We start from the raw sequence: 15,126 nt of genomic DNA, 5'->3' as shown, positions 1-15,126 counted from the left end.
GTAATGACTAACAAGTACACCATTTTAATAATTTTCAACAATTCTTAAGTCTCAACATAGAATGTGCTCTATTTTTTAAGTCCTCCACGAGACACTGAACATTTTATTAATTAGTGTATAAAAACTGAATTTTTAAAACACTTTGGTCACCAAGAGTTTCTTCAGTTTTTGACAGGAAGTTTTATTTACACAGATTCAACATAAAAAAGAGAAACAATTGAACGGCACATTGTAGTCACCTGGGGACCTTTGGAAAAGTACTGACACCTAGGTCTCACCCTCCGGGATCTGGGATTTAATGGGGCGAGGCTGTGGCTCAGGCATCAGGATTTTGAGAACAACCATACAATTTATTCTTTCATTTCTAACAGAAACAAATGGAAATTCAATCACTTTCATGTTGATACAATAATTATTTGGAAATTCACCCCCAATTCTCATTTATATTGCAGAGAGGAATAAGGGGAAATTTTCATACTGTCTTATACAAGTTCGGGGGAATTTTTAATGTTCAGGTTGTACCTCTGATTGATTTTTTTTCCCCTTAAATTTTATTCACAGAGAAAACATTTAGCATCTGGTGTCCAAATGTAAATACTGGAGCTTTGATGAGGAACAATTACAGATAAACGTATCAAATTAAAACATACATTCATTCATTTCTTTCCCTTTTGTTCATTAATCAATTTCTTAGAATATATATACACACCTTAGCAGAGGCCAGTAAAAGGGCACTTTGCAGAATCCTTTTTCAAAGAAACCTTTTGTAAGGAAAAGCATTGCTAACTTATATGCGAATCTTGTAAGTCTATATTTCTATACATTTCTTGGGCAAAGCCATCTACACTACCGTTGTTTACAACACTAAGATTCTTTATATTTTTATCTGTCAAGGTTCAGCTAAACTGTCAATTTGACATCAAAAAAATCAGGAAAGATAAATCAATTAAAACACATCTAGCTTTCAATTACACAAATAATAGTCATGGGAAAATGTCTATAAAACTAAGCGTATATAAAAAGGAGTAGTTTAGAAGTTCAAATACTAAATAGAGCACAACAGATACTTAACTCTATAATAATAAACATGATAACATTATTTCTGGCCATCTTTTCAAATAGGAATCTCCTTATGTATCTTTAAGACAATCTCTCTCTCTAGTATCTCTTTATGGCAAAACAACATATTTTATGGCAATAATTTACTTCTAACCTTTCTTCATTCTCAGACTCACAATCCCCTTGAAGGTAAAAAAAAAAAAAAAAAAGATTTATCTACATCTGGGGCAAATCTCTCTTGTAAAACGAAGAAAAATTCTTGTATTTAAATTCAGATCCAAAATAGGGCAGATCATTGGCACCTTAATATTCTAAAAGTATATATAAAAAGTTATTTTGCAACAGATAAGGCCTTTTAAAAAGTCCTCAATAAATTCATTATTAAGTGCAATGAACTGCTATTAATTTGAGTGGAATCTGTGAATCATGTGCTATTTTTAAAAAAAAACCACAGAGACTTCCCTGGTGGTCCAGTGGTTAAGAATCCGCCTTCCAACGCAGGGGATGCAGGTTCGATCCCTGGTCAGGGAACTAAGATCCCACGTGCCGCAGGGGAAGTAAGCCCGTGCACCACAACTAGAGAGCCCACATGCTGCAACAAAGAGCCCGTGCTCTCCGGAGCCCACGCACTACAACTAGAAAGAAGCCCGCACACTGCAACTAGAGAAGCCCGCGTGCAGCAATGAAGAGCCCGCGTGCCACAACGAAGATCCCACGTGCCACAACTAAGACCCGACGCAGCCAAATAAATAAAAAAAAATTTTTTTAATTGTAAATCTGAATGATGGAAGAAGCAGGCTCAAGGAAGGAAGGAAGGACGGACTACATATATACTATTTACAGTTCTCATATTTTCTAATTTACATCAGAATGTTTTTATAATTTCACTAATTATTTGTATTTTCTACTCAATTTAAAAGTCTCAGTGTCTCACTTGAAGACAGTTATATATCATTCAAGAATGAATTAAAGAAGATGATCCAATAAAATTAATGCAGCCAAAACAAGTGTCTAAAAGGACAGTTCAAACTGATATGGCTCCTGTGGAAAGGGTATAAAGAGCTTTTTACATTTTACTTCAAATTATTCTGATGCCATTAATGATATATAGAAGGCAAAATACATAGCAAACTTAGAGAAGATAGTAGAGCCCAGAATCAAATCGAAAATATTTTTGCACTGTTTTAATATATACTGAGTTTTCCAGAAATAAAATATCACATAAATTGAGAGAAGACTTTTATTTGGGTCCTTACCAAAAGATGTTTATTAGTTCAGAGAAAACCATGTTACAGAGCAACGCTGATCGTGGTATTTGAGTCTCCAATATAACATACCTCTACAGTAGTCAATCTGCAGTAGCTGCATTCATGACTATTTTACATACGGAGGCTAGAGACCGCTTACTTTGTTCTGCCTGACAGTATAAGAGCATCTAAGCTTTCACATACTGAAATACGTGCATCAATACCTAATTAATATAAAATATATATTTAAGTTATATGTATATTATATTGTTTATTAATATATTACATTTGTGATAGATACAAATAATAATTACTTCTTTCATGTTACATCACTATATTCTTAATTATACATGTATATAGGCATGCATACACATGTATGTGTAGATTGTTTAATTTCAGTGTAGTAAATGGGGTATTACAAAACAATTGTTTTGAAAAAGGGGTCCCAAGTCTGAGAGAATAGAGAATCACTAATATAAGTAAAAGAGAAACAAGACTGAGGCTCAGAAACCTGACATTTTAAAGGAAGAATAGGGGAGAAAGGAATGATGCGGAAAAGTAGACAGAAAGGTAGCAAGCACCCTGGGAGAGAGGACTTTACCAAAGGAGAAAGAAGTCTGAACAAGAGGAGGTTGTCAGCATCATCAAGTGGTTCAGAAGAGGCTGATAACTGAAAATAAGCTAATGGATGTGAAAATGGGAAGGGCACTGTCACTGTCGGAGCAGTTTCAGTATGCAGTAGTTGAAGCAGAAATGATACTGCAGTGAATAAAAGAGTGAACAGAGGAAAAACAGAAACAGCTAGTGGAAATTTGTATAGTAAGGGAAAGAGAAATAAGGCAAAAGAACAAGGAGATGACAGGGTATAAAGAGGAGGTCTTTGTGTGTTTCCGGCTTTGTTGGTTAGGCTAGAAAAGACCTCTGAGAGGTTAATTCAAACTTATTTTAGATACCAAGCCCCCTAATTACAAGTTTTAGGAAGTACTCTCTCCTACAAACTGAAATGCTTATAGATGATGAATTAAATGATATGTGGAATTTGATTCAAAATAATGCAGGGGGAGGGGGAATAATTAGATTTTTTTTTTTTTTAAGTAAAATAAGATTAGCCATGAGTTGTTAACTGCTGAATCTGGGTGATGGTACGTAGGGGTTCACATGCTCTTCTTTTCTGAGTACGCTTAAAACTTTCCACAATAAAATGATTTTTAAAAGAAATACTCTCCAAGGAGGCAGAGTCAAGATGGCGGTGTGAAAAGATGCGGAGTTAGCGTCTCCCCACAACTAGGGCGCCTGCCAGCCGCTGGTAGGGGACTCCGATGCCCAAGGAGACGGGAGGAACCCCAAAGTGAACCGGTGGCTTGCAGGAACTTGGTTCACGAGCCCGGGGTCGGGCCTGAAGCTCCTGCGGTGTGAGCTCTGAGTCTGAATCACTGGACTAACAGAGAACCTCAGACTCCAGGGAATATTCATCAGAGTGAGGTCTCACGCAGTTACTCCTCTCAGCACCGAGACCCAGCCCTACCCAATAGCCTAGGAACTCCAGTGTAGCATCGACATATATACACTACCGAATGTAAAACAGATAGCTGGTGGGAAGCAGCCGCATAGCACAGGGAGATCAGCTCGGTGCTTTGTGTCCACCCAGAGGGGTGGGATAGGGAGGGTGGGAGGGAGACGCAAGAGGGAGGGGATATGGGGACACGTGTATGCATATGGCTGATTCGCTTTGTCGTGCAACAGAAACTAACACAGTATTCAATTATCCTCCAATAAAGATTTATTAAAAAATAAAATACTCTCCGAAAGATGCTCAATTACTTTTCAATTTTCTATATAATCATATCCTGCTCTCTCAACTGTCAAACTGATGATATTGGTTTTTACCACGGTAAATAACTGAGTTTTTTCTTATAAATGATTATACACTAATTGCTGAATTATCTCAATTTCTCACTTAATCTTCCGTCTGATCACAGCAAGCAATTTCATAGTCAACTAGATGAAAAAAAGAGGTGAAAAAAACAGATGCAATCTGATCCCGGAGTTCTGGGTCACAAAGTTCAAAAATCTATCCCCTAAGAATTCTATCGGACAGTATCCATACTATAGCTTAAAAAGAAATGCTTATTTTCTAGCCATAGCTTTATACAAAATATCTCTGAAATTACCTCTAAATTTTTAAACTGCACAATACTGATAGAAAAAATGAATTCTGAATTAAGAGGTATTCCTGAATTAAGAGGACTTATCTTTTTAGTTCTGCCACTAATTTGGCTGTATGACCTTAGCAAGTCTCTTAACCTCTCAAAACCTCGGCTTCCTCAACTTCTTGATAAGGAATTGGAATTAAATTAACTGGGGGGTAATGTCTAATTCTAACTGTCCAGGCTCTAGGTCTGGTCTACAGAAAACCTGAACACACAACTCCAGTGGACGATGATCCAGACCAGAAGTTCTCCAAGTGTGGCCAATGAACCTCTGGAGATCCCTGAGACCCTTGCAGAGAGTCAACAAGGTCAAAACTGTTTTTAAAGTAATACTAAGACATTTGCCCTAATAATGCAGAACCAATGATGGGTAAAACTTCTACCACTTTAGCTAAAATCAAGGCAGGGGCACCAAATTGTAGCAGTGGTCACTGCTGTCACAGTCAAAAGGATGCTGCCTCATGTAAGAATACCTCTGATGTGCAACCAGAGATGATCATACTTAGTGAAGTAAATCAGACAGAGAAAGACAAACACCATATGATATCGCTTATATGTGGAATCTAAAATATGATGCAAATGAACTTATCGATGAAACAGAATCATGTACACAGAGAACAGACTGGTGGTTGCCAAGGGGAAGGGGAGTGGGGGAGGGATGGATTGGGAGTGTGGGATGAGCAGATGCAAATGATTATATATGGGATGGATAAACAACAAGGTCCTACTGTACAGCACAGGGAACTATATTCAATATCCTGAGATAAACCGTAATGGAAAAGAATATTAAAAAAAGACTGTGTGTGTGTATATATATGTGTGTGTGTGTGTGTGTGTGTGTGTGTGTAACTGCATCTCTTTGCTGTACAGCAGTAATTAACACAACATTGTAAGTCAACTATACTTCAATAAGAAAAAGAATACCTCTGATGAAGCAGTAAAATGTATTGGTTTTATTACATTTTGATCCTCAAATACACATCTTTTTAATACTCTATATGACAAAATGGGCATTGTGCATAAACTACTTCCACTGTAAAACAAGGTATGATGTTGCCCCAAGGAAAATATTTCTGGGAGTGTTTGAGCTGTAACCTTCAGGAACTGACTCTTTTTCATGAAACACTATTTTCACTGCAAAGAATGACTAACAAACCTTGGTTATTCAAGCTTGAGTTTTTGGCAAACAAGGTTTTGTTTGTTTTTTGTTTTTGTTTTTTTGTTTTTTTTTTAACATCTTTATTGGGGTATAATTGCTTTACAATGGTGTGTTAGTTTCTGCTTTATAACCAAGTGAATCAGTTATACATATACATATGTTCCCATATCTCTTCCCTCTTGCGAGTCTCCCTCCCTCCCACCCCCCTTGTTTGTTTTTTGAGTGAAGGCTGTCACATCAAGGAAAGCAACTGACAGTACTTGTTGACAATGATAAGATTCAAGTGAAAGCAGAATCTGGGAAAACCCACATCTGCCACCTTGAAATTACAACAGCTTATACTGTTTAAGCTTAAATACTTAAAAGACTTTTCTGATGAGCTCAAAATATATTACATATATTTCGAAGATCTGCATAACTCAGTGGAACAGTATGTTCCAAGTGACCATTACACCATATTATAAAATCACATGTGGGTAAAAGATCCATTCAAAGTGCAAAACTGGACAATGGATTTTAATATAACAGGGTATAGAAAATTCACTGATATGGCTTAAAATTCCACTTTGGAACTTTAAGAAATTACCACTTGGTTAGTGGTGGTGAAGGATCGAAGAATATACACACAATTAACTGAAAAGGTCAAGTTAATATCTCCTTTCCCAATGAGATATCTACGTGAGGGAAGATTTTCTTCATACACAGTTCAACCAAAAAAAAAAATAATGCAACAAACTGAATTCATGAGCAGATATGACAACCCAGCTATCTTCTATTAGGTCAGACATGAAGGAATTTTACACAAGCGTAAAATAGTGGCACTCTTTTCACTCGTTGTTGTTTTGGAAAGTAACTATTTTCCATAAAATATGTCATTTCTGTTAAAACGCATATATTATTATCTTTAAATAGACTAAATATTTTTAAAGTTTCTAATACAGTAAATATCAATAGGTATAACCAAGCAGATAAGCAAAATCTTTACAGAGTCCTCAATAGTTAAGAGTGTAAAGAAGTCCGAAGACCTCTGACATCTGCTGATCTACATAAAACTTCACCAAATCATTTGCTGGCAGTGCATATACTCTCCAGTCATTCACGATCTAGGATGAGTAGTGGGGAATGAAAGAAGATACACATATATTACATAACTGGTGATGAATACTATAATACAGGTGTACTTCCAAACCGTAAACTGGGGAAAGCGACTTTGAAAGATTTAATTCAAGCAGGTCCTGAGAGATGGGTAAGCCTGACTAAAGGAAAGTATTCCAGACAAAGGCCTGTTTGAACAAGAGTAAGGAGGTGGGAGAACGGGGACATGTCTGTGGAACAGGTCGATGGGGCCAGAGCACAGGACAATGGCAGAAGTGTGACGAGTACTGAGGTGGAAATGTGGGGCAAGAGATCAGGCCTCAAAGGGTTTCAGATCCCACAGTGAAAGTCTGGACCATCCAATGTATTAATAAAGGGCTAACAGGGATTCTTACTGAGCAAGGGATTATTACAATCAGATTTCTACTTTGAAATGGAACTCAAACGGCAATGCACAGGACAGACTGTACACTGAGGGAAAGGGCCAAACATAGGGGACTACGTATGAGAGAAAAAGGAGTGAGGCCAGCACTCGGTCAGAGGGGGAGGAAAGTGACGGCCAACCTTCCGGAAGCGGAACAGGGTTTGGCAACTGACAGAATATGACAAGTGAAAAGGGAAAACGTGAGTAAAAGTTCTGAGCACGAACAATTAGGGTAATGAGGGCATCATAAGGGAAACAGGAGAAGAGGCAGTTTCTGCGAGGAGGGCTCTGAAGGAAGTATGTGAAATTTTAAGATGTCTATGGAGCATCAATTTGGAAATGCTGGTCAAGATTATACACAAAGAAATTTGGGGGGAATTGGGCTTCCTTGATGGCGCAGTGATTAAGAATCCGCCTGCCAATGCAGGGGACACGGGTTCGAGCCCTGGTCCGGGAAGATCCCACATGCCGCGGAGCAACGAAGCCCACGAGCCACAACTACTGAGCCCGTGCACCACAACTACTGAGCCTGCGTTCTAGAGCCCGCGTGCCACAACTACTGAGCCCATGCACCACAACTAGTGAAGCCCGCGCGCCTAGAGCCCGTGCTCCGCAACAAAAAAAGCCACCGCAATGAGAAGCCCACGCACCACGACAAACAGTAGCCCCTGCTCACCTCAACTAGAGAAAGCCCACACGCAGCCACGAAGACCCAACGCAGCCGAAAATAAATTAATTAAAAAAAAAAAAAGAAATCTGGGGGGAATTCTGCATAAGAGTCAGAAGCATGGAGCTGATATAATTATCAGAAATAAGAACAGAGCAAGTAGAGCAAAGTGCCACGCACAGGATTTTATGAGACATGAACAGTAAAGACATGGGCCGACAAAATCACGCAGTAAAAACCAAACAGGAAAAACTGGAGACCTGCGAAGTGCATGACCACAGGTGCTCAGAAGAAAGAATTCAAGGAAGATTAGTTGCTCAGTAGCCGAAGAGGTTGGAAAAGAATAATGATCTAAATGAGGCCACTGGATCTATTTAATCAGGAGGTTACAGAGTAGTCTCTGTTGAGTGTTCAGGGACAGAACACAGATTACAATGGAACTGGGTTCGCAGCCTCATTAGCAAGGTATTAGGTACAGGAAATAAATATTTCACCCAGGGCTACATGAAAATTATGTTTTCCAAACAACAGCTTGTCTGCCTTTCAACCATAACAATTTTTTTAAAAAACTCTCACTCTAAACTTTGCCTGTTATTTTCAGAGAATGTATTTCAGACTCATAAAACACCAATTTTAGCATTTAAACAGAACATTAACATTTACCTAATAAATTTTATGACACAAAAAGAATTTACTGTTGTGCTATATATTGAACCTCAATCTACCGCTTAAAAGAACATTATTCTTAGTCGAGATAAGCCTACTATAGTACATTTTAGTACAAATTCAACAAACAGCATCTGTTTTAAAAAAAGAAAACCATTATCCAATCCCTCTTTATTAACAGTGCCAAGCACAATATGAAGTCACACTTAATTTAGGCATATTTATATGAAATGTGTGTTTAGCCAAACCCATGTGTATGCAAAGGTAATATGGGAAAGAGCCATACTTGTTAGTATAATCTAGAAAACAATCATTTGTTTTACAAAAAGATTCTTCCCTTTACAAAAGAAGTCACTGTCGGGATCCTTTAAACAAGCAGCTTTCCAAGGATAATAAATATATATATAATTTAGTTATTAATTTAATTTACACAAAACTTTACAGCAATACATTTGTTTAAAGCAAATTGATGATGTAAGTAAAAGGGGTAGTTGTTCAGGGGTTTAAAACGCATCCAGAATGGTTTAGACTCCACCTATCCACAAAGTCCCCCTCTCATCAGTCCTAGGAGAGGCTGGAGCCCTCTGAACAGCAAGAACCAGCGGGTGGGGACACCCAAGGGTGTTGCAGAGGACCTATGCGCCCTGAACTTGAAATCAGGCAACTACTGCCGAGTGTCAGGGTGTTGCCACCCTTATTTAGACAGAGAAGGAAGAACAGCTTAATCCTGAAGGGTCTGTGCCCGAGTGTCAGGGTGTTGCCACCCTTATTTAGACAGAGAAGGAAGAACAGCTTAATCCTGAAGGGTCTGTTGACTCTTTAAAAGAACACACAGAAAAAGGTAACCTAAAATTCTAAATCGGGCAAAAGCTCTGGATCCAGGCCACCTGAATGTCCTCTCAGCCCTGCCTCTCACTACTTGTGTCACCTCAGCAAGTTACTTAGACCTCAGTTCTCTCAGCTGCAAAATGGGGTAAGAAAAGCCACCACACAGGTCACCATTAGAATTGAGACCAGGACTGTAAAGTACCCAAAGTGGTGGCATATCACCGGCCCTCAAGAACTATTAGAACTGTACTGTTCTAGGGTCATTTGGGGCCACTCCTTCAAAGCATCGTCATAATATATGGCCACCTTCCACTGTTCAAGCTTGCTGATGTACTCAGGTGTCTGTATGTCCCGAAAATAATCTAGGTCAACGTTGCTGCCAAACAGAATCGTAGAGAATAGGACCAAAGTGCATGAGATTCTGGACCAGTTCCAGAAGCACACTTTTAATAAATAATAGACCACCTTCTGACACACTAGCATTCTTGTGTGCAGCCGTAAGACTATCTCCATTTTTGCTAATAACTCATTAAAATCACCAAATTAAACTAGTTTATAAATTCCTAATTTATGCTGCACCCCCCTTCAAAAAAACAAACTTATCAGTAGAATCTATCTCCAGAAAATACAAAATTCTGACTGAAATTCTGACTGAACTTTTTCTCTCTGGCTTCTAAAACATCTGAAGTGAATCTGGTCATATGTTCAAATTCATTCAGTTCTCCTCCCCTCCCCTCAAGCACAACAGATACATAAACCGTCTTGCTGTTCTCATCTCCAACTCAGTAATGATAGACCAGAAAAGCAGAGAAACTAATTCATTCCTCTTCAAAACACATACACATGCATCCTTTTTCTCCTGCACAATACCAAAAGGATAACAGACAGCAAGTCTTGCCCACAAACCAAAACACAGCTGTTTCCTCTAATTTTAGAAAAAAAAATAACAAGGAACCAGAGAAAAGTTCTCTCTGGAAGAACTCAATCCTCAAATCAGGGAAATTCAAAGAGCATAACAAGGAAAAACCGACAGCCTCAATTCTTTCCTGCGGGATACTAATTCTATCAGCATCAAATCGAAATAAACGATATGTTTTCAGAAGATTCCACAAAAGTTTGAACTCTCCCCTTTCAAAGAAAGAAGAAGGCCCACTTACAGAAAAATAAAATCTAAATGTATGATTTCCAAGCATAGGAGCTATTTTGCTTATTCCAAACCCTTTTCTGTTTTCCACCATACTCTTTTAAAGACAAGCTGAGAAACTTATTTGTTCCAAAAAACAAAACAAAACAAAACAAAACCCAAATATAACATTTACATGTAGCCTTTACTTGTATGGTCAAGTCTCATAGCCAGGTGCTGGTTATTGATTAATTTGCTCTCCTTTTCTGGAAACTGTGAACAAGACCCAGTCTAGCTGCTGCTTAATCTTGGACTCTTTTTCCCCGGAACCCTCAAGAGAAGACATATCAACTATTCTACTTGTTTTGGGGGGAGTAATGCTCAGACACTAGGGACCTTCATACCACCTCTTTAAGGAGAGAAATGTTTTTCTTTAGTACTCCTCAGGAATCTATCCAAACTGAAGAGCATGGACTTAGACTTTTAGCCAGATATCAGATTAACTAGGTAAAACTGGCATTAGCAGAAGACAGTTGAATAACAGCAAACTGCGACAGATTTATACAGGAATTTAATGCGTCTTTAAAAGGACTTGGGGAGGAAGAACAATTATGTCATAAGAGTCCAACTTCTATGAACTGTGTCCTGGTGTTCTTGCGCTCAAGAGTCCAGGTGAACGGGAAGTATAATTTCCAGAAGGCAAGGGACTTTTCTTGCCAAAATATTTTAAACTTAATTATTAAAAGCTATTTTTAATGAAAAATATTTATTCTATCAAAACAAGACTACCTGATGAAGAAAATTTCAGAAAACCTCATTAAGGCATAACAACATATTAACAAAAGTGCTTTATGTTAACCGACCTAGATTATGTTTTTCATCGGGTTACATGGATCATCAAATTTCCTGAAATAACTGTTTGATTAAATGAGAAAGTGAGGGCTTCCCTGGTGGCGCAGTGGTTGAGAGTCCGCCTGCCGATGCAGGGGACACGGGTTCGTGCCTCGGTCCGGGAAGATCCCACATGCTGCGGAGCAGCTGGGCCCGTGAGCCATGGCCGCTGAGCCTGTGCGTCCGGAGCCTGTGCTCCGCAACGGGAGAGGCCACAACAGTGAGAGGCCCGCGTACCACAAAAAAAAAAAAAAAAAAAAAAAAAAAAGACAGGTAGTCTCAAGCACTTTGCAGATACATCACAATGCTACAAGCGATTTAAAATGCACCAAGGCAATGCTACAAATTCCCAAAGGTTCCAATCGATGCCCGAGTTATCCTCCACTTGCTCCACTGCACCTCCACCCCTGTTCTGCTCTGCCCCTGCCCTGGGAGGATGAGCCGGCACAGAGCTAGGCTAACCTAGGCTCCCCAGCTGCCTTCTAGCAAAGTGACCAGCCAGGGAACTTCCCCCCTCCCCGCTGGGCCGCCTCAAAGCCTCAGCCCCACCCAGCCTCCTCCTCAAGGCCAGCTCTCTGCTCCCGCGACCTCCGGAGAGTTAAGGGCTTCTCACCATTGCTATTCCCTGGGTGCTTCACCACCCCGTGCTTGCTCCCTGCCCCTGCAGTCTCTTCATCTGCACCATCCGGGATGAAATCTCTTTCCTGCTGGGACCTCGCCTGCTGTGGCTAACAAGACCAAGTCTAGTTATTCAAAACAGTACATTATCTAAAGAAATCCAATTAAAAAGGGGACTTCCCTGGTGGCACAGTGGATAAGACTCTGCACTCCCAATGCAGGGGGCCCGGGTTCTATCTCTGGTCGGGGAACTAGATCCCCCATGCATGCCACAACCAAGAGTTCACATGCCACAACTAAGGAGCCTGCGTGCCACAACTAAGGAGCCCGCCTGCCACAACTAAGACCCAGTGCAACCAAACAAATAGTTCAAAAAGGTCTTAAGATCTAAGCGAGCATTACTTATATGTTACTGCTATTTGTATAGTCGTTTAAAAATTAAATATAAGTAGCTCACTTCCAAATGAAGCTGGCTAATAAGCTGAAATACTCACTACAATTAAATTTAGGTGTGAAATTTAACACTGCATTGTCATCTCAAGATAAATGCTATGAGCTCCAAATAAGCTCAAAAGAAGAAAGAAAATCAGTGAAGAGATTGTGGTAACCGATATTTCACTTCCTTTTACCATATACTGCCTGGTTAATCCGAGCAACTTTTTTGCTGTTATTGCCGACACCCTCCCAAAGCAGAGGATGAAGAAAAGCTTTCAACCAGTGGTTCTCAAATGTTGGTACACAAATAAATCAACTGAGAAACTTGTTAAAATGCTACTGCCCATGCCCCACCCACACCTCTCTGACGTGTTTTTACTAGTTCCCCGGATAATTCTTGGTACGCACCTAAATTTCAGAACTACTTGAAACTGGTCAACTTCAAGATTTCACCCAAATCTCCAATACACAGCTTTTTCCTTTTGGATGAACAGTCCACATTAAACATGGAAAAGAAAAAACAGCCAAAACAGTAACAATAATAATGGACACTAGCTATGTGCCAGTGTGATATGTGCTTTCCATGTATTAGTGTCTAATCCAGTCCTCTCAAGAACCACACCAGGTAAGTAATATTGTAGCCCCCATTTTACTAACTGAAGCCCAGAGAAGCTAAGTAATCTGACCCAGGTAATAAGTGGCAAAACCAGGATCCCCTCACCTCTGCCTGTCCTCTTACCCTGGAGGCAGACAAGCAAGCACTTACGCACAAATGCAACTCTGGAACCTGGGGGCTGGAATACAGAGGCTAAGCCTGAGGGGCCAGCAGTTGGGCAAGCAATAACGCCCCATCCCCCTAACTCCCACCACACCCATCCCTCGCTCACCAAGCCCTTCCACCTACATGGTGTGCCATGACATACTGGTGGCACGTCGCAAGTCTACCCGCACTCTTTCCACATGAGTATCTACAACCACATGCTAAGGACGACAAGGGATCCAATCCCAGCTCCACCAAGTACTGGCTGGGAGCTTGAGCGAGTTTAACATCCCTGTGCCTCTCTCTCCTAAGACACGACAGTCTTAATGCCAAGTGCACTGAAGTGACTTAGTGATTTTTTTTTAATGTCTTCTATTTATTTATTTTTGGCTGCGTTGGGTCTTTGTTGCTGCACGCGGGCTACTCTTCGTTGCGGTGCGCGGGCTTCTCATTGCGGTGGCTTCTCTTGTTGCGGAGCACGGGCTCTAGGTGCGTGGGCTCAGTAGTTGTGGCTTGCAGGTTCAGTAGTTGTGGCCTGCGGGCTCTAGAGCACAGGCTCAGTAGTTGTGGCGCACGGGCTCAGTTGCTCCGCGGCATGTGGGATCTTCCCTGACCAGGGCTCGAACCCGTGTCCCCTGCATTGGCAGGCGGATTCTTAACCACTGTGCCACCAGGGAAGTCCGACATAGTGATTAACTGAGCTAATGTACATAAAGTACTTGCTTGACATAGTACCTGACACACAGCAAGAGCTCAATAAACAACAGCGGCTACTAAAATTATACTTTGCCAACCCACTCTCTTACGAAAGCCAACATATCAGTCCTGGGTCCCATTTACTTTCTCTCAGCCTTATTTCCTGAAACTGTGATAAAAGATGGAACATATTCTTATTTATCAGGAAGCAACTGGTAACAGTGCTGTAACTCAGTGGACTAAAGGCCAGGAGTAGAATATTTTAGAGCAAATGAGGCTTTTAGTAGCCCTCAAATTGTACCACTTTGACAACTATTTCCCAACTTTAGGGTCAGCCCTGTTAATCACATACTAGAATGATGAGTCTATAATTAACTTAATTCAAAACAACAACAAAATGTCACTCAGTACAAGGACTTGGTTTTATCACCTTATCATCGGCACTCAGAACAGTGCCTGGCCCATGACAGACACTCAAATATCTGTGAAATGAATGAAGGCATAAAGGTACCAACAGAGACACACCTTAGCTCATTAGCGAGTCTTTACAAAACCAAGAATAATCAGATCAATATCAACGTGCCAAATAATAAAACTTATTTTCAAAATTCCTCCAGAATATTTTTTAAAACTAATTGTTGGCTTTCCCTTAAAAACACTGCTACTAGAAAAGTTAATTACCAACCTCGACTCCATTAATCTATTAAAAATGTTAAAGTAGTTCCATAATACTACATCATGCTCATCTTCTACCTTACGTTAAAAAAAAAGAAGAAAAAAGTGTAACTACGCATTTAATAATTATCACTTTAGCTATCCTGACTATTCAGAATTGCCTGAACCATCTGAATTAAATCCATAAAATGAAATAAGTCACTGCTGAGAGGTTAACCCTTATTAAATCTAGGAGTTAGAGACCTGGGGGAGGGAGGACTCTATGGGAACACACAGATAGCAGTTCCATTCTCAGTGATGCTTCTAAGCAGCCTCACATGTGACCTTGAACAAAGTACTTATTTTTTTGTCTCCATTTTCTCATGTGCAGAATAAGAACAGATTTACCACATTCAAGTCGTTCTAGGACCAAATGTACATAAAACGATTTCCAAAAGAGTAAAGCGTCATTCACGTAGGGTGTTAACTTCTGCCATAAACAGCTCCAGGTTTTAAATGGATGCTTCTGTTTATCTTTCTTTTCACATCTGTCCCACTCCTCCTATTTCCTAGATCCAAAGATCTGCCACAACA

The 15,126-nt window shown here is 40.0% G+C and overlaps 1 protein-coding gene across 4 annotated transcripts in view; it reads right to left on the bottom strand.

The window, feature by feature from the left end:
• MYO6 (myosin VI) overlaps positions 1 to 15,126 on the bottom strand; it is a 142,271-nt gene that overhangs the window by 123,176 nt on the left and 3,969 nt on the right. Inside the window, exon 3 of one of the 4 annotated variants that reach the window (XM_022590345.2) lies at positions 11,983 to 12,097. The exons of the other annotated variants lie outside the window; for them this stretch is intronic. The gene's annotated coding sequence lies outside the window, so the exon portion shown is untranslated. The remainder of the gene's footprint in view (positions 1 to 11,982; positions 12,098 to 15,126) is intronic. 4 annotated transcript variants of the gene reach the window in all.

The sequence above is a fragment of the Delphinapterus leucas genome, chromosome 12 (genome assembly GCF_059928025.1).
Source record: "Delphinapterus leucas isolate spDelLeu-1000000601 "Yukka" chromosome 12, BTC_Dleu_Yukka2, whole genome shotgun sequence".
In the NCBI taxonomy this organism is placed as follows: domain Eukaryota; kingdom Metazoa; phylum Chordata; class Mammalia; order Artiodactyla; family Monodontidae; genus Delphinapterus; species Delphinapterus leucas.
This window is presented reverse-complemented; position numbering and strand designations above follow the sequence as displayed.